Genomic DNA, 20,941 nt, shown 5'->3' with positions numbered 1-20,941 from the left:
AAGACACAAATCAACCAAAACCCTAATGTCACATAGATACTCCAACGTCACCTCAAGTATCTGTGGGCATGATTATACGATATGCATCACACAATCTCAGATTCATCTATTCAACCAACACAAAGTACTTCAAAGAGTGCCCCAAAGTTTCTACCGAAGAGTCAAGATGAAAATGTGTGCCAACCCCTATGCATAAGTTTAGAAGGTCACTGAACCCGCAGGTTGATCACCAAAATGTACATCAAGTAGATCACTTGATATCCCATTGTAACCACAGATAAGCACATGCAAGACATACATCAAGTGTTCTCAAATCCTTAAAGACTCAATCCGATAAGCTAACTTCAAAGGGAAAACTCAATCCAATACAAGAGAGTAGAGGGGGAGAAACATCATAAGATCCAACTATAATAGCAACACTCGTGATACATCAAGATCATGCCGAATCAAGAACACGAGAGAGAGAGAGAGAGATCATACACATAGCTACTGGTACATACCCTCAGCCCTGAGGGTGAACTACTCCCTCCTCGTCATGGAGAGCACTGGGATGACGAAGATGGCCACCGGTGAGGGATCCCCCTCCGGCAGGGTGCCGGAACAGGGCCCCAATTGGTTTTTGATGGCTACAAAGGCTTGCGGCGGCGGAACTCCGGATCTATTGTGATCCTGGATGTTTTCGGGGTATATGCGTATATATAGGAGCAAGAAGTAGGTCGGTGGAGTTGCGAGGGGCCCACGAGGGTGGGGGCGCGCCCAGGGGGGCAGGCTCGCCTCCCTGCCTCGTGGCCTCCTTGCTTGTTTCTTGACATCCACGCTAAGTCCTCTGGATCACCTTTGTTCCAAAAATGATTCTCCCGAAGGTTTCATTCCGTTTGGACTCCGTTTGATATTCCTTTTCTGCAAAACACTGAAATAGGCAAAAAACAATTTGCAGTGGGCCTCCGGTTAATAGGTTAGTCCGAAAAATAATATAAAAGTGTATAATAAAGCCCATTAAACATCCAAAATAGATAATATAATAGCATGGAACAATCAAAAATTATAGATACGTTGGAGACGTATCAGGGCTCATAATCATAAAAGATGTCCAAGATAGTGTATTTGCATGTGAATCTTCTCTTCCCGTATTAATTCTTTCAAGAGTTGCATCATTGACCAATGCTATGTTTGTCAATCTCCAACAAATTTTACCAGTTATACTCTTCCTTATGTGATGTCATTACTTACCATAAGGTTAGCATATGATATTATTTATTTATTTATTCCTTTCCTTTTTATTAAAACATAAAAGTGCAGAAAGCAAAACTTGAACTAATCTTTATTATATTACTCGCACACGATTACATAGATAGATCACTAAGCAAACACTCGAAAAGAAAGGATCGAACTAAGCTTTTATTCAACTAGATCAGAAGATAACTAAGGATCGAACTAAAAATAGATAAAAGCAAAGATAGTGGTGGTGATAAGATACCGGGACACTGATGTGTGTTAAAACTACGTTGGTATTTCCCCAAAGAGGAAGGGATGATGCAACACAACAACGGTAGGTATTTCCGTCAGTGATGAGATCAAGGTTATCGAACCAGTAGGAGAACCACGCAACACAATGTAAACAACCCCTATACACAAATAACAAATACTCGCAACCCTACGTGTTAAAGGGGTTGTCAATCCCTTTCGGGCAACGGCGCTAGAGATTGGCACGACGATGATATAAAGTTGTAATAGATTGGATAAGTAGATCGCAAATAAAATAAAGTGCAGGAAGGTATTTTTCTATTTTTGGTTTAATTTAACTGAAAAATAAAAGCAAAGAAAAATAGATCGTGAAGGCAAATATATTAAGGAAGAGACCCGGGGGCCATAGGCTTCACTAGTGTCTTCTCTCAAGAAAACAGCAAACGATGGGAAAACAATTACTGTTGGGAAATTAATAGAACTTCAAATAATCATGACGATATCCAGCAAATGATCATTATATAGGCATCACGTCCAAGATTAGCAGACCGACTCCTTCCTGCATCTACTACTATTACTCCACACATCGACCGCTATCCAACATGCATCTAGTGTATTAAGTTCATGGAAAAATAGATTAATGCAATAAGAATGATGACATGATGTAGGCAAGATCTATTTATGTCGAAATAGGCCCTGTCTTGTTATCCTTAATAGCAACGATACATACATGTCGTTTCCCCTTCTGTCACTGGGATCAAGCACTGTAAGATCGAACCCATCACAAAGCACCTCTTCCCATTGCAAGATAAATAGATCCAGTTGGCCAAACAAAACCCAAATATCAGAGAAGAAATATGAGGCTATAATCAACCATGCATATAAGAGATCAAAGAAGACTCAAATAACTTTCATGGATCAAAAAATAGATCTGATCATAAACTCAAAGTTCATCGGATCCCAACAAACACACCACAAAAAGACTTACATCATATGGATCTCCAAGAGACCATTGTATTGAGAACCAAGAGAGAGAGAGGAAGCCATCTAGGTACTAACTATGGACCCGTAGGTCTACAAAGAGCTACTCACGCATCATCAGAGAGGCACCAATGGACATGCTGAACCCCTCCGTGATGGTGTCTAGATTGGATCTGGTGTTTGTAGAACTTGCGGCGGCTGGAATTGATTTTCGTCGACTCCCCTAGGGTTTCTAGAATATTGGGGTATTTATAGAGCAAAGAGGCGGTGCGGGAGGCTACCGAGGTGGGCACTACCCACCTAGGCGCGCCTGGGGGTTGTGCTCCCCTCAGAGCACCCCTCTGGTACTTTCTTGGCCCATACGATGTCTTTCGGTCCAGAAAAAATCCACAAAAAGTTTCGCTGCGTTTGGACTCCGTTTGGTATTGATTTCCTGCGATGTAAAAAACAAGCAGAAAGCAACAACTGGCACTGGGCACTATGTCAATAGGTTAGTACCAAAAAATGATATAAAATGATTGTGAAACATCCAAAAATTATAATATAACAGCATGAAACAATAAAAAGTTATAGATACGTTGGAGACGTATCAGCATCCCCAACCTTAATTCCTGCTTGTCCTCGAGTAGGTAAATGATAAAAACAGAATTTTTGATGTGGAATGCTGCCTAATATGTTCATCACATAATTTTTTCCTTGTAGTATGGACATTTGGACTTTTATATGGTTCAAAGCAATAGTCTAGTTTTGACATGAAGACTTTAATACTCAAGCATATCAACAAGCAACCATGTCTTTCAAAATATCAACAGTAAAGCAAGTTATCCCTAGCCGATCATGCTCGATCATTGATCCATTCATGAAAGACACTCGCATATTAGCTACACCCAATGCTCAAATATGATCATATTGCCCCTTAGTTTGTACTTTATAAGAGAAGATGGAGATTCAAATTCGAAGTAAAAATTGTATAAAGTAAAAGAAAGGCCCTTTGCAGAGGGAAGTAGGGATTTGTAGAGGTTCCAGAGCTCTAAGCAAAAATTGAGAGATAAAAAACATTTTGGGAGGCATACTTTTCCACCAACGAAAAAGACTTAGAGTTCCCAACACTTTCCATGCTAGATATATCATAGGCGGTTCCCAAACAGAAAATGAAGTTTATTCCTTTTTCCACCATACTTTCACTTTCCATGGCTGACCGTATCCACGGGTGCCCTCCATACCAACACTTTCCAAGGAATTTATTATTTGACAACGTAAAGTAAATTCATTTTTTCATTTCTGGACTGGGCATCTCTAATACCTTTGTCGTACTCTCGTGCAATGACAAGTGAATAAACACTCATCGTGAGAATAACACATCTAGCATGGAAAACATAGTCCACCCCTCACTGCCTCGCGAGCGGTACGAGCACACAAAAGAGAAATTTATTTTGAAAATTAGAGATGGCACATGCAAATTTGCTTAGAATGGCACGGAAATACCGCATATAGGTAGGTATAGTGGACTCATATGGCAAAACTGGTTTAAAGGGTTTTGGATGCACAAGTAGTGATCATACTTAGTGCAAATGAAGGCTAGTAAAAAGATTGAGAAGCGTCCAACCAAGAAACGAAAAAACTCGTGCCCGAGCATTAAGCATAAGTAACACCGAATAATGCACCACAAGTAGGATATAATTTCATTGCATAACTATTGACTTTCGTGCTTGCATAGGGAATCACAAACCTTAACACCAATATTCTTACTAAAGCACAATTACTCATCAACATGACTCACGTATCATATCATCATATCTCAAAACCATTACTGAGAACCAAGTTTATTTTGTCCAATGATCTTCATGAAAGTTTTTATTATATCCTCCTTGGATATCTATCACTTTGGGACTAGTTTCATATGTTGCTTTTAATAAGCTCAAACAAATTTAAGTGAAGAACATGAGCATAATATTTCTTTCTCTCAAAGTAATCTAAGTGAAGCAAGAGATAATTTCTTAAAAAAATTAGTAACTCCCAAATAAATCTAACTGAAGCATGAGAGCATTTCTTCAGAAATAACAAAGGACACCGTGCTCAAAAAGATATAAGTGAAGCACTAGAGTAGTTCCAAGGCTCTAAAAATTTAAGTGAAGCATAGGAGCAAGCATAGCATAATTTTTGACTCTCTCAAAAAGGTGTGTCCAGCAAGGATTCAAGACTTAAAACAAAAATCAAAACAAACAAAGACTCATATCATACAAGATGGTCCAAGTAAAACTCATAATATGTGATGAATAAAAATATAGCTCCAATAAAATACCGATGGTTGTTAGAAGAAAGAGGGGATGACACTCGGGGTCATCCCCAAGCTTAGTTGCTTGCTACATCTTGAATATTATCTTGGGGTGCCTTGGGCATCCCCAAGCTTAGCCTTTTGCTAATCCTTATTCTTTCATCCATCGTAATCTCACCCAAAACTTGAAAACTTCAATCACACAAAACTCAACAAAACCTTTGTGAGATCCGTTAGCATGCATCTAGTGTATTATGTTCATAGAAAAATGGAGTAATGCAATAAGAATGATGGCATGATATAGACAAGATCTATTTATATAGAAATAGACCCCATCTTGTTATCCTTAATAGCAACAATACATACGTGTCATTTCCTCTCCCGTCATTGGGATCAAGCACCGTAAGATCGAACCCATCACAAAGCACCTCTTCCCATTGTAAGATAAATAGATCAAGTTGGCCAAACAAAAACCAAATATTAGAGAAGAAATACGAGGCGATAATCCATCATGCATATAAGAGATCAAAGAAGACTCAAATAACTTCCATGGATAAAAACATAGATCTGATCATAAACTCAAAGTTCATCGGATCCCAACAAACACACCGCAAAAAGACTTACATTATATGGATCTCCAAGAGACCATTGTATTGAGAATCAAGAGAGAAGAGAGAGAAAGCCATCTAGATACTAACTACGGACCCATAGGCCTACAAAGAACTACTCACGCATCATTAGAGAGGCACCAATGGACATGATGAACCCCTCCGTGATGGTGTCTAGATTGGATCTGGTATTTCTGGAACTTGCGGCGGCTTGAATTGATTTTGGTCGACTGATGTCGCTTGAAGCTACGTCTGTATTTCCCCAAAGAGGAAGGGATGATGCAGCATAGTGGCGGTAGGTATTTCCCTCAGATATGAAACCAAGGTTATCAAACCACTAGGAGAACCAAGCAACACAACGTAAACAGCTCCTGCACACAAACAACAACACCTCGCAACCTGACGTGTTAAAGGGGTTGTCAATCCCTTTCGGGGTACGACGCCTCAAGATAGGCAAAGGACGTGAGGTAAATTTATAGTAGATTGATAGATCGAACACCAAATAAAATAAATAAGAATAAATTGCAGCAAGGTATTTTTGTATTTTTGGTTTAATAGATCTGAAAATAAACGCAAGGTAAAAGTAGATCGCAAGGCAAATATATGAGAAAGAATACCCGGGGGCCGTAGGTTTCACTAGTGGCTTCTCTCGAGAAAGATAGCAAACGGTGGGTTAACAAATTACTATTGGGCAAGTGATAGAACTTCAAATAATTATGATGATATCCTGGCAATGATCATTACATAGGCATCACGTCCAAGATTAGTAGACCGACTCCTGCCTGCATCTAGTACTATTACTCCACACATCGACCGCTATCCAGCATGCATATAGTGTATTAAGTTCCTGAGAAAATGGAGTAATGCAATAAGAACGATGACATGATGTAGACAAGATTGTTTATCTATTGCGACAGATATGGATCCCATCTTTTTTTCCTTAGTAGCAATGAAACATACGTGTCGGTTCCCTTTCTATCACTGGGATCAAGCACCGTAAGCTCGAACCCACTATAGGGCACCTCTTCCCATTGCAACATAGATAGATCAAGTTGGCCAAACAAAACCCAAATATAAGAGAAGAAATACGAGGCTATAAGCAATCATGCATATAAAAGATCAAAGAAACTCAAATAACTTTCATGGATATAAAAAGATATAACTGGTCATAAACTCGAAGTTCATCGGATCCCAACAAGCACACCGCCAAAAGACTTACATCATATGGATCTCCAAGAGACTATTGCATTAATAATCAAGAGAGAGAGGAGGCCATCTAGCTACTAACTACGGACCCGAAGGTCTACAAAGAACTACTCACGCATCATCGGAGAGGCACCAATGGAAGTGGTGAACCCCTCCGTGGTGGTGTCTAGATTGGATCTGGTGGTTTTGGACTCTGCGGTGGCTGGATGAATATTTCATCGACTCTTCTAGGGTTTCTATAATATTGGGGTATTTATAGAGCCAAGAGGCGGTCCAAGAGGTACTCGAGGTGGGCACAACCCACCAGAGCACGCTTGGGCCTCCTGGCACGCCCTCGTGGGTTGTCCCCTCCTCAGGACTCCCCCCAGGTGCAACCAGGGCCAATCTTCTTCCTTTTGGTCCATAAAAAATCATCATAAATTGGCGTGGCATTTGGACTCTGTCTGATATTGATTTCCTGCAATGTAAAAACATGCAGAAAACAGCAACTGGCACTTGGCACTATGTCAGTAGGTTAGTACCAAAAAATGATATAAAATGACTATAAGATGATTATAAAACATCCAAGGTTGATAATAAAATAGCATGGAATAATCAAAAATTATAGATACGTTGCAGATGTATCATCGACTCCCCTAGGGTTTCTGGAATATTGGGGTATTTATAGAGTAAAGAGGTGGTGCGGGAGGCCACCGAGGTGGGCACAACCCACCTGGGCGCGCCTAGGCCCCCAAGTGTGCCCTGGTGGGTTGTGCTCCCCTCGGAGCACCCCTCTAGTACTTTCTTGGCCCATACGATGTCTTCTGATCTAGAAAAAATCCACAAAAATTTTGTTGCATTTGGACTCCGTTTGGTATTGATTTGTTGTGATGTAAAACACAAGCATAAAACAATAACTGGCACTCGACACTATGTCAATAGGTTAGTACCAAAAAATGATATAAAATGATTGTAAAACATCCAAGAATGATAATATAACAGCATGGAACAGAAAAATTATAGATACGTTGGAGACTTATCAGACACCTCCCCCAAGCTTGGCACAAGCCAAGAGGAGTGCCCATAGCATGAACTCAAGTCTCCTTTGGTTATGAAGAAGGTGGTGGTGGCGATGAGGTAGTAGAGATATTATCCTTTTTCTCCAGCTTGCATCGGAGAGTAAAATTATCTATCCTCAACTATTCATTCTCCATCTCAAGCTTTACTATCCTCCTGCATAGTGCCTCCTTGCTCTCTTGCTCAAACCAAGGCGGGACTTGCTCATCTTCATCCTCCTCATCTGTGAGCCACATATTGGGAAAAGCGTTCTTAAAGATGTTTGGGTCCAGAGGTTGGTGAGGAACAGGGCTCCCTTCCTTTGAATCTTGAGATGACATATTTTCATATCTGACAGAAAGCAAGAAGAATAGGAGATTTCTTTGCGATCGGAGGTCAGTACGTTCGGGGGTTATATAAAGATTGTTTATCTTGGGAAACAAGCAAACGGGAGAAAGAGGGAGTCTGGAATGTTACCGAGGTCGGCCAAACCCACCTGGGTGCGCCAGCGGGCCCTGGCACGCCCTGGTGTCTTGTGCCCACCAGGGCTGCCTTCCTGGTTATTTCTTATTTTCCTAATTTTTAATATATCCCAAAATTGACAAAAAATATTTTTGCGGATTTTTCGGAGTCCATTTACTTACCGTACCACGTACCTCCTCCTTTTTTGGTTATTCTTGAGTGTTATGAAAGGTTTCTTTTATGTGTTCCTCCAGTGTCATGGTTTAGATAATATTGCTTTCAACTTTAATGGGCGTACGTGAGATGTAGTGTTTAATTCTTTGACCATTGGCCACCTTCGGGTTGGTACCTTCAACATTATTTATTTTGATGGATCCAGAGTGATAAACCTCTTCGATAACATACGGTCCTTCCAATTTGGAGAGAAGTTTTCCTGCAAAGGATTTGAAATGAGAGTTGTATAGAAGAACATATTCCCCAACTTTGAACTCCCGTTTTTGGATCCTTTTATCATGCCATCTTTTAACTTTCTCTTTAAATAGTTTGGCATTTTCATAAGCTTGGGTTCTCCATTCATCTAATGAGCTAATATCAAATAACCTCTTTTCACCTGCAAGTTTGAAATCATAGTTGAGTTCTTTAATTGCCTAATATGCTTTATGTTCTAACTCTAGAGGCAAATGACAAGCTTTTCCATATACCATTTTATAAGGAGACATACCCATAGGATTTTTATAAGTTGTTCTACAAGCCCAAAGTGCATCATCTAATTTTTTAGACCAATTCTTCCGGGACCTATTAATAGTTTTCTGTAATATTAATTTTATTTCTCTATTGCTAAGTTCAACTTGGCCACTAGACTGTGGATGATAGGGTGATGCAATTCTATGGTTAACATCATATTTGGCAAGCATCTTACAGAAAGCACCATGAATAAAGTGTGAACCACCATCAGTCATTAAATATCTAGGGACTCCAAACCTCGGGAAGATAACTTCTTTAAGCATTTTAATGGAGGCGTTGTGATCAGCACTACTAGTTGGGCTTCTACCCACTTAGTGACATAATCAACAGCAACCAAAATATGTGTATACTCATTAGAGGAAGGAAAAGGTCCCATATAATCAAAACCCGAAACATCAAACGGTTCAATAGCAAGTGAATAATTCATAAGCATTTCTTGACGCTTACCAATATTACCAATTCGTTGACATTCATCACAAGATAAAACAAACTTACGGGCATCCTTGAAGAGAGTAGGCCAATAAAAACCAGATTGTGATACCTTATGAGCAGTTCTATCTCCCGCGTGATGCCCTCCATAATCTTTGGAGTGACATTTCCATAAGATTTGTCCCTGTTCATGCTCAGGTACACAACATCTAATAATACCATCTACTTCTTTTTTATAAAGATGTGGATCATCCCAAAAGTAATGTCTTAAGTCATAGAAGATTGGTATGTGAAACTAGGCAGTATACATTTAGCAACAATTTAATTAGCATAATTAGCATACCAAGGAGTATTATGAGAAACATTTATTGCAGCTAGTTGTTCATCAGGAAAGCTATCATTAATAGGTTGTGGGTCATCAAGAATACTTTCTAACCTAGACAAGTTATCAGCTACGGGGTTCTCAGCTCCTTTTCTATCAGTGATATGTAACTCAAATTCTTGTAGCAAGAGAACCCATCTAATGAGTATAGGTTTAGCATCTTTCTTTCCCATAAGATACTTAATAGCAGCATGATTAGTGTGAACAGTAACTTTAGAATCAACAATGTAAGATCTGATTTGTCACAAGCAAACACAACCGCTAAAAATTCTTTTTTAGTAGTAGCATAATTTCTTTGGGCACTGTCTAGAGTTTTACTAGCATAATGGATAACATTTAGCTTCTTATCAACTCTTTGTCCTAAAACAGCACCAACAACATAATCACTAGCATCACACATAATTTCAAAAGGCAAATTCCAATCGGGTGGTAGACAATAGGTGCAGAAATTAAGGCTTTCTTAAGTGTTTCAAAGGCTTCTACACAATCATCATCAAAGACAAATATAACATCCTTTTGTAAAAGATTTTTAAGAGGCCTAGAAATTTTAGAGAAGTATTTAATAAATCTCCTGTAGAAACCAGCATGACCGAGGAAACTACGAATACCTTTGACATCTCTGGGACATGGCATTTTCTCAATTGCATCAACTATAGCTTTATCCACCTCAATACCTTGTTCAGAAATTTTATGCCCCAAGACAGTACCTTCTTTAACCATAAAGTGGCACTTCTCCCAATTCAAGACAAGATTAGTATGATCACATCTGTACAAAACTCGATCAAGGTTGCTCAAGCAATCATCAAAAGAAGTTTCGTAAACAGAAAATTCGTCCATGAAAATCTCAACAATCTTTTCACAGAAGTTAGAGAATATCGCAGTCATACATCTTTGAAAGGTAGCGGTTGTGTTACATAAACTAAAAGGCATACGTCTATAAGCATAAGTTCCAAAATGACAAGTAAAGGTGGTTTTCTCTTGATCAGGTTGTGAAACAGGTATTTGAGAAAAACCAGAATATCCATCAAGGAAACAGAAGTGTGTGTGCTTTGATAGTCTTTCTAGCATTTGATAAATAAAAGGCAAGGGGTAATGATCTTTCCTAGTTGCTTTATTTAATTTTCTAAAATCAATTACCATCCTATAGCCAATAACAATTCGTTGTGGAATAAGTTCATTTTTATCATTAGGAACTACGGTAATACCTCCTTTCTTAGGGACACAATGAACGAGACTTAACCATCTACTATCATCTATGGGATAGATTATACCTGCTCCCAGAAGCTTTAATATTTCAGTTCTTGCCACTCCTTTCATTTTGGGATTCAACTGTCGTTGGTGATCAACAACAGGTTTAGCATCAGTTCCATATTAATTTTATGCTGAAAGAGAGTGGGACTAATGCCCTTAAGATCATCAAGAGTATATCCAATAGCAGCTCGATGCTTCCTCAGAACCTTCAATAATCTTTATTCTTCATGTTATGAAAGGTTAGCACTAATCATAACAGGATATATCTTTTTCTCATCATGATAAGCATATTTCAAAGCGTCTAGAAATTGTTTCAATTCAAACATAGGATCACCTTTAGGTGGAGGAGGACCTCCTAGAGTTTCAATAGGTAAATTGTGTTTAAGCAAAGGTCATTGTTCAAAGAAAATTTTATAGAATTCATTTCTTTCATGCATATGCATATCATTTTCATGGTCTAGCAAATATTGTTCTAGTGGATCAGTAGGAGGCACGACAATAGAAGCAAGGACAATTATTTCATCCTTGCTAGGCAATTCTTTCTTGTGATGTTTTCTATAAACTTAGAAAAAATAAAATCATAAGATTCACCACCAGAACTAACAGTGATGATTTGTTTCTCACAATCTATTTTAGCATTAATGGTTGTCGGCGTTCTGGGAACGGGGGTACCCAGACTTGCCTGCCTGGGGCCTGCGGCGAGGCTCAAGGAGTGGCCCAGTACGGCCCATCTTCATCAGCACATGCTCAAGACCCTCGCGAGGGGCCAGGCCTCGCGGGGCGGACGACAGGAGGCTTCCTCAGGCACGGCCTCGTTAGGCTGGCTTGCGAGGAGGTGGAGAGATCAAGGAGGGGTACCTCACGAGGTGCCCGTGACGCAAGCCATGACGACCAAGGCCAGGCGGGCGCCGGCCTGCGCAGAGTCCTTGTTTCCCCTTTGGTGCAAAGGGGGCAAGCGCAGGCAAGTGTATCAAGCAAAGGCAGCCATTTCGGTGCAACAAGACCAAGACCAGCAGGATGGCAGAGCGGAGGTCATCGTGGAGCCCAAGCCAGTGTCATCGTCAGGGTCTTTGGCAGGCGAGGACCAACTTTAGTCAGGATAAGTGTACTAGATGTTCCCCTTCAAAATGGCCAATTGTTGGCGCCCTTCCCGCTCAATATTTGGGAAGAGGCCCGGGGCCTTCGCCTATAAATAGGACTAGCCACCCATAGGGTAGGGGAGAGAGCATCGGATCCGCGTCTGAGACATAGAGAGAGAGAGGCGACTGAACTCCCCCTAGCAGTTCATCGCACCAACCAAGAACAGACCCTCGCGAGGCCGTTCTCCCCTTGTACTGTTCCTCACCAGCCCCAGAGGCAATCCACCACGCCACAAACTGGAGTAGGGTATTACACCACAATGGTGGCCTGAACCAGTATAAATCTCGTGTCCCTTGTGTTGTTCTTCATGTAGTTTTAGATCCTTGCGAGGCAGTGAGACATGGGTAGGCTGGAGGTGTGATCTCCGCGTGCACTCCAGTGTTCGAACCTCAAGGGTCTGCCGGAACCCTAAATCCGACATTTGGCGCGCCAGGTAGGGGTGTGCCGGAATCTGCCTTCAGTCGCCTCGTGTTTCACCGCCCGTTCCATCCATGTCAGACGCACGTCGCGCCCGCGCCGAATGCCAGGCCGCTCTCGCCACTCGCGTCGCCCAGACGGCCCCCGTCGGCGGGCGTCCCCGCCGTTCCTTGTCGCCTGCCGTCAACGCCGCCACCGGCCCTGCAGGGAACGAGCAGCAGGCGTCGTCCCTGCATCCTTCAGTGCGGCGAGAAGGCCGCACCGCCACCCTGTCGCTGACTCCGGCTGGCTCCTCGTCCCATGCCCGTCGCGCTCCTGCGGACGCGCACGCCGCGCTGCTCCTGGCGCGGGAGCTCCTGCACTACCGTCCCGTTGACGACCTCTATGACGAGTGGCTCGCCCGCATCACCAAGCTCGTCAGCGCCGCTGGGGGATCCCCTGCACCATCCCTCTCACTGCACCGCGCCCCGCCCTGCGCGGGCGACGAAGCTCCAGGGGTTCCTCAGCCGCCTCCCCCTCAAGAAGGCGCCTGGGCCCCAAGGCGCATGGCCCCTGGGCGGAACCCACTCCGTCCGGCGCCAGCACAGCAAGAGAAGAGTTGTCAAGATATCCCTCATCCCCAAGAAGCAGCCCGTGTGCTCCCCGCACTGGCCCGGCGCGAACACGCACCTGCTCCAGCGCATCAAGACCCCGCGCTACACCTGGTTGCAGCGCACAGAGACCCACAAGATCAAGCTCTCCGTCACCAAAGGGCTCCCGTGGCCATTGCAGTCTGTTGTGCCTTCTCCGCCGAGCTGTGCAGCGTGGCTTGGCCGGGCAAGTTCAAGCCAGACCTGTCCCCGCGCTATGATGGCACGACTGACCCTGTTGAGTTCCTCCAGCTCTACGAGCTGGGCATCAAAGCCGCCAACGGGGATGAGAAGGTCATCGTGAACTGGTTCCCCATGGCACTCAAGGACGGCGCCCGCACCTGGCTCCTGAACCTGGCTCCTGGCACGATATCCTCCTGGGACGAGATGCGCACCCGATTCATCGCCAACTTCCAAGGCACCCGCGACCGGCCCCCGGCTATGAGAGACTTGTGCCGCATCAAGCAGCAGCCGGGAGAGACCCTGCAGAAGTTCATCCAGTGCTTCAACAGTGCTCGCCTTAAGATCCCCAAGGTGTCTGAGGAGGCCATCATCTCAGCCTTCTCCGACGGCGTGCGTGACATCAAGATGAAGGAGGAGCTCGCGATCCATGAAGACCTGTGCACCTCCCTGGAGCTGTTCAATCTGGCGACCAAGTGCGCTAGGGCTGAGGAATGGCGCCTTTCCCTCCTCGAGCTGCCAGCTGCTGACCCAGAAGAGAAGAAGCCCAAGGCCAAGGACGTGAAGCGCAAGGGGGCTGCCGTGCTTGCAGCAGAGCCAGACACCAAGCGAGGCAGGGATCAGCCTGAGTCATCCAAGGGCAGCTGGTACTGCGTGTACCACGACCTCCACACCCGCAACACCAACAAATGCCAAGAGCTCAGGGCCGTGCGAGACGTGCATGCCGGCCGACGCCTCGAGCGCAGTGACCGGGGCTATGGCCGAGGAGGAGGAAGAGGTGGAGGACGATGGGAAGACTGTGGCCCCCGCCAAGGGTGGCGTGACCGACCTCGCGAGGACCGCTGGCAGGACCAGCCTCGTGAGGGAGGTTGGAGGGACCCACCTCGCGAGGGGGGTTGGAGGGATCAGCCTCACGAGGATCGCCCACAAGGCAATGCAGGCCTCCCTCCTCTGCCACCATAGCCAAGGAGGATTGAAGACCATCACCAGGACAAGGGGGCTGGAGGCTTCCAAGAGTCGCGCGCAATCGCTTGCATAGTGGGCGGCGCACAAGCCCCGGCCTCTCAGTGCATCTTCAAGCAGTTTGCTCACGAAGTGAATGCAGTCCTTCCCAAGCTTGAGGCCACACGCCCTCTTAGGTGGTCAGCGTGCGCTATCACGTTCAGCTCAGCAGATCAGCTCAAGTGTGCGGCCATAGTAGGAGTCCTCCCGATGCTTTGTTCCCCGATCATCAGCAATGTGCAAGTCACCAGGACCCTCATCGATGGCGGGGCAGGGCTCAATGTCCTATCCGTCGAGACGTTCAACAATCTCCAAGTGCCATACAATTAGCTGCAGCCAACCAAGCCTTTCTCAGGAGTCACTGATGGTTCCACGGTTCCGATAGGTCAGGTCCGCCTTCCTGTTACCTTCGGGAAGCGCGACAACTACCGCATTGAACTCATTGACTTCGACGTCGCTCACATCCGCCTGTCGTACAATGCCATCCTCGGGTACCAAGCCCTGGCCAAGTTCATGGTCGTGGCTCATCACGGCTATAATGTCCTCAAGATGCCAGGAAGCGGTGGAGTCATCACGGTACCCTGTGAAGAGAGAGACGCTGTGTGTTCTCTGGAACGTGCTTTCCAAGCCGCATCGATTGAAGACCCAGATCACAGGAACGGGAGGCCTCCCGAGGCTGCTCCTAAGAAGAAGAAGACATCGCCTGGCCCGACCCCTCGGGAGGCAGGCCCCTCAGGGTCCGCGCCTGTTCAAGGGGAACCTCCTTCTGTCGCATAGGAAGGCGCGCCCAGCGCCCTCCTCGAGCAAGGCTCGGGGGCTCTCTTCTGGAGGGCCATCGACTTTGCTAAGATCATGAGGGAGGCGCTCGAGCACCACTGGGAGGCATGCTTCAACGCACGTTTCCCTCAGGAAGGAGCAAAGCAAGGAGGGCCGAACCCTCAGGAATTCGTCAGCGAGATCATTCAGGAGTTGCAGGAGTCAAGAGTCATGAGTGGCAGCCGCCGCTTGCCCGCCGTAGCTCCCCATCCAGGCAAGGATGGTGGGCTGCGCGTCTGCATCGACATACCAGGACTCAACCGAGCCGCCTCTCAGGAGCGCCTCCGGCCCTCTAGCATGGGGCGCTGCGAAGGTCCACCCCACAGCTATGTTCACATGCCTTACGGCCTGCCGAACGCGGTTGTTGTGCGTCAGCGCCTCATGAGGGGCATCTTGGAGGCTCAGGCGGTCAGGCATTCCGCAGTCCTAGCTGAGATGGAAATGGTCCGCGAGGAGCCGCCAGCGCCTCCAGAGCCTCCCGAGGCCCCTGGGCCTGGGGGCTCGTGAAGATCGTCTCCCGCAACACACGCCGTCCGCTACTTCAGCATCCCTCCATCTTCAGCATCATCAGGTGACATCCTTCGAGTTTCATTTTTAGCTGGGGCGCCCCGCAGGGCTGCATCATTCCCAGGCCGCATGGGTCCATCCCTGCGGCATGTATCCCTTTAGTTCATGTTTTCAGCTTACTTTATCGGGGGCGCCCCCCGGGCTGCATCATCCCCAAAGTCACTCGGGCCCGACCCAGCGGTGATCGTCTTTTTCTGCGTCTATCTAAATGAGGTTGCTCCTTCATGATTAACGTGCTTGACCTAATCGCCCGCTCGATTGACACCAAGTGATGGAGCTGCTCCTTCATGGCACGACGCTTGCGCATAGGTCCGTCCCTACAATGTTGACAAACTTGGACGGCTGAGCTCTGGCCGCGGCAACCCCGCAGGGTGCCACCTCACCAAGCCTTCAATGCCTCGTCACCTTCCTAGAGCAACCAGCAGCTGGCCGGCAATTGTAACGGCAAACCCTCACTTTTCTCATGATGAACTCGCAGGATCGCTTTAAGGAGCAACGTCCAGTGAGGCCTCCGCAGCGTCTCCTTTGCTCTCGTCCATGCGAACCGCTTGCACGTTAAAGGGGGGGTACCTGAGCATCGCGACTCATGGGCTCTTACTGGCTCTCCAGCCCTCACCCTATGGCCTTGTCCACGGCATCGCGACCTGGCATACCAGCGATGGCTGAGCCTGCTCGAGGGCCGGGACCTGAGGACGTAGAGCACGAGGGGGAGCAAAGGCGAGAGGGAAGAGGCATGTGCGGACCTCGCCAGGCAACTCCTCGGCTGTCAACATGCGGGCCCAACGCCGCGCCAAGGAGTGGTTTCTGACCCCCGAGATAAGTCATCCCCCGGAAACACTAGCTATTGCAGCACCAACCTTGCACTTAATGCAGTCCCGCTTTGGCGACGTCGCGCTCCTTTCTCACCGAACGATGGCTGCTTGAGCGCTAAAGGGGACCTCCTGAGCATCGCGACTCAGGGGCTCGCACTAGACCCCGGGCAGCTCACCTCCTGGCCTTGACCACGGCATCGCGACCTGGCATACCAGCGACGGCTGAAGCCTCCCTTGGGACCGGGACCTGTCAGCGCAGAGTATCAAGTCCTCGCGAGGTTCGAAAGGAGAACTAAGCTAAGACGGGACGAGCATCCCTCACCACTTCATGATAAGGATCATATTAACAAACGGAACTACAAGCACCTTACAAACCCCCACGAGGTGTGTTCTTCGATTTCTCACAGGGAACAAAAGGAGCAAATCCTAAAGAGTGCTAACTGCGCGTGCCTCCGCAAGAGACGCCATCATCAATAGTGGGTCGTCAGCCACCGGCATCAACCCCATACAGATCAGTGGCGGCGGTGGCCTGACGAGCCCGCCCTGCTCCGAGAGCGACGCAAGCTCAGGGGCTCGTAGCTATCGTCGCTCGTCTCCGGGGTCGCGAGGAGCTCGATGGAGTCGCTGGATCCTCCGACACTTCCGCTACCTGAGGAGCTGCTGGGGAAGCGGTTGACGAGCCTGGTCCTTGCCGCAGCAGGGCCGCGGCCACCTTTCTCAGGGCAGCACTCCAGCCGGCGTCCCTCCGCGTCGAAGACCTTGAAGAACATTAGGGAGGCGCCATCGTACTCAAGGTGGATTGCGAGGGCGCCACCCATCCTGCAGACCCGGGCGATCTCGCCCCAGCCACGGGTCAGGTAGACCCTGCCCGGAGCGACGACCTCGACCTCCACTTTGGTCGCAGGGGCACTGCAGTCAGCATGCTGCAGCCAAAGCTCGATAGGCCCCCTCGGCGGGATCTCGAAGGCGAAGGAAGGAGGGAGGCGAATCCAGGATCGAGGAGGCATGGCGGCGTGAAGCACAAGCTCGCGAGAAGAGCCTTCGGCATGAACTCCTGGAGGAACGACGCGCACCGCCGTGACCCGCCGGCGGCGACGGCGCCTCTGGCGATGCCGCTCGGCGCCAGCACCTTCAGGGCCCTCGATTTGGGCGTACAAGGGCCGTGGGAATCCCGGCGGCCGCCACTTGAACCATGGCCTCGACACCTCCTGCCAAGCACCTCCTTCCCCGTGGCAAGAGACGAGCCGTTTCTTCGGAGGAAGCAGGATGGGACTCTCTCGGTGGGCCTTCCCCTTCTCTTCGGCAGAAAACCGACGGATCGGTGCCATTGGCGAAGGAAGGAGCAAGGACGAAGAGGAAGACGAAGAGTAGCGGGAAGAGATGGATTGGAAGGGCTTGCGCCGTTCTGTACATATAGCCGAGGGAGGCCAACCGACGGCCTCCACGATCACAGGTAATCATGACCCGTTTTGCATGCAGGGACTTGTCAATTTGCGCAGTTACCGAGGCATCATGGGGGAGCCAGGACGCCCACGTCCAATCAACCACCACGCGGCGCCCAAGTCCGCAGGCTATTGGGGCCCGTGGCGCTTCACACTTGCCTTTTCGCTTCTTTGCTAAGCCAAGTCCAAGCGCGCCTTGGGCCCGGGGGCTACTGTTGGCGTTCTGGGAACGGGAGTACCCAGACTTGCCTGCCTGCGGCCTGCGGCGTGGCTCAAGGAGTGGCCCAGTATGGCCCATCTTCATCAGCACATGCTCAAGACCCTCGTGAGGGGCCAGGCCTCGCGGGGCGGACGATAGGAGGCTTCCTCAGGCACGGCCTCGTCAGGCTGGCTCGCGAGGAGGCGGAGTTATCAAGGCGGGGTACCTCATGAGGTGCCCGTGACGCAAGCCATGACGACCAAGGCCAGGCGGGCGTCGGCCTGCGCAGAGTCCCTGTTTGCCCTTTGGTGCAAAGGGGGCAAGCGCAGGCAAGGGTATCAAGCAAAGGCAGCCATTTTGGTGCAACAAGACCAAGACCAGTAGGACGGCAGAGCGGAGGTCATCGTGGAGCCCAAGCCAGCGTCATCGTTAGGGTCTTTGGCAGGCGAGGACCAACTTTAGTCAGGATAAGTGTACTAGATGTTCCCCTTCAAAATGGCCAATTGTTGGCGCCCTTCCCACTCAATATTTGGGAAGAGGCCCGGGGCCTTCGCCTATAAATAGGACTAGACACCCACAGGGTAGGGGAGAGAGCATCGGATCCGCGTCTGAGACATAGAGAGAGAGAGATAGGCGACTGAACTCTCCTTAGCAGTTCATTGCACCAACCAAGAACAGACCCTCGCGAGGCTGTTCTCCCCTTGTACTGTTCCTCACCAGCCCCAGAGGCAATCCACCACGCCACAAACTGGAGTAGGGTATTACACAACAATGGTGGCCTGAACCAGTATAAATCTCGTGTCCCTTGTGTTGTTCTTCGTGTAGTTTTAGATCCTTGCGAGGCAGTGAGACATGGGTAGGCTAGAGGTGTGATCTCCGCGTGCACCCCAGTGTTCGAACCTCAAGGGTCTGCCGGAACCCTAAATCCGACAATGGTGTTCAAGAAAGGTATACCAAAGATAATGGGACAAAATTCATCTTGTGGGGAACCAAGAACTAGAAAGTTAGTAGGGTATTTTATTTTCCCACATAAGACTTCAACATCTCTAACAATCCCAAGTGGTGTGATGGTTTCTCTATTAGCAAGTTTACTAGTGACCTCTATGTCTTCTATTTTGGTGGGTGCTATGTCATTCATAATTTTTTTGATATAAGGTAAAGGGAATAGCACTCATGCTAGCACCTAAGTCACATAAGCCATGATAACAGTGATCTCCTATTTTAACTGAGACAACATGCATGCCCACAACAGGTCTATGTTTATCTTTTTCATCTGGTTTGGCAATTCTAGCAGCTTCATCATAGAAGTAAATAACATTGCCCATCTATATTTTCTACCAAGAGATCTTTAACCATAGCAACACTAGGCTCTACCTTCATTTGTTCAGCAGTTTTAGGTGCTCTAATATAGCTTTTATTGACCACAGTCGAGACCTTAGCATGTTCCTTTATCCTAACAGGGAAAGGTGGTTTTTCAATGTAAGTAGTAGGAACAACTTGGTCAAAATTGTAAATAATAATTTCAACTTTAACCACAACCGGTTCTTTAATTTCTTCCTTAATAGGTGGGTGATATTTAAACCACTTCTCTTTAGGGAGATCAACATGAGTAGCAAATGATTCACAGAAAAAGGCTACTATCCCAGAGTCAAGTCCATATTTATTGCTAAACTTTTGATAAGCTTAGGTATTCATAAAAGATTTAACACAATCAAACTCAAGCTTAATATCGACTCTTTACCTTCGTTGAGTTCCCAATCTTTAGAGTTGCATTTAATCCTTTCTAAAAGATCCCACCTGAATTCAATAGTCTTCTTCATAAAAGAACCAATACAAGAAGTATCGAGCATGGATTGATCATTACGAGAAAGTAGAGCATAAAAATTCTGAATGATAATTTCTTGAGAGCTCATGATTAGGGCATGAATATAATATTGACTTAAGCCTCCCCAAAGCTAGAGCGATACTTTCTCCTTCACGAGGCCAAAAATTATATATATAATTCCGATCACAATGAAGTAGATGCATAGGATAATTTTTTTGCTAAAATTCCAATTTCAATCGATTCCAATTCCAAGATCCAACACATCGCATAGCCTATATGTCGATGGGAAACGACACCTATGGGATCACGAGGATCCCATGTGCGGTTGCGGGGGCGCAGGGTTGTGAGAAGAGCAGGATTAGTAATCAGCACAAGGATCGTTTACCCAGGTTCGGGCCGCGAGGAATGCGTAAAACCCTAGTCCTGCTTTGGTGGGTGTATTGAATGCTCTTGAATTCTTGAACTAGCTACGGTGGCTGCGTGGTTCAAAAGAGCCGAATCCCTCTCTAGTACACCATGGGCCTCCTTTTATAGTCGAAAGGGGCTGCCACCGTGGCACACATGAGGTGGAAAGGCCTACAGTGATATGAGCTTATCGCTCGTATTACAGGACAAGATGCATTTAATGCGTTGCTTAGGTGTCTTCTTGCTTCATCGGGGACGGGAGCGAGGCCCGTCCCGTCTGTCGCCGCTCCTCCTCGCTTCGACACGCGCCCTGGCCAGTGATGCATGTGGCGCCATGTAGGCAGGCAAGCAGCTGAGGTGGCGCGGTGGTGGAGCCTTCACGAAGATCTGCATGCTGCCATGCAGGCATGTGCTGAGTTGGCCTGGAAGCTGCATGTTGCCACGCAGGTGCCTGCCCAGCTGGTTGGGCTGGCAGCTGCATGTGAACGGCAGTGGAGACTTGGTTGGTGCGGGCCTGGCAGTGGCCCTGCTGACGCCCTTGGCAAGGGCCTTGCCGGGTGGCCCGACAAAGGTCTTGTCGTGGTGCACTGTCGTCCCCGGCAAGGATCTTGTCGGGGGTCTTGTGGGTTTCCTCGGCAAGAATCTGGTTGAGGATCGTTGCCTTCCAATC

The sequence above is a fragment of the Triticum aestivum genome, chromosome 1B (assembly GCF_018294505.1).
Source record: "Triticum aestivum cultivar Chinese Spring chromosome 1B, IWGSC CS RefSeq v2.1, whole genome shotgun sequence".
Classification (NCBI taxonomy): Eukaryota; Viridiplantae; Streptophyta; class Magnoliopsida; order Poales; family Poaceae; genus Triticum; species Triticum aestivum.
This window is presented reverse-complemented; position numbering follows the sequence as displayed.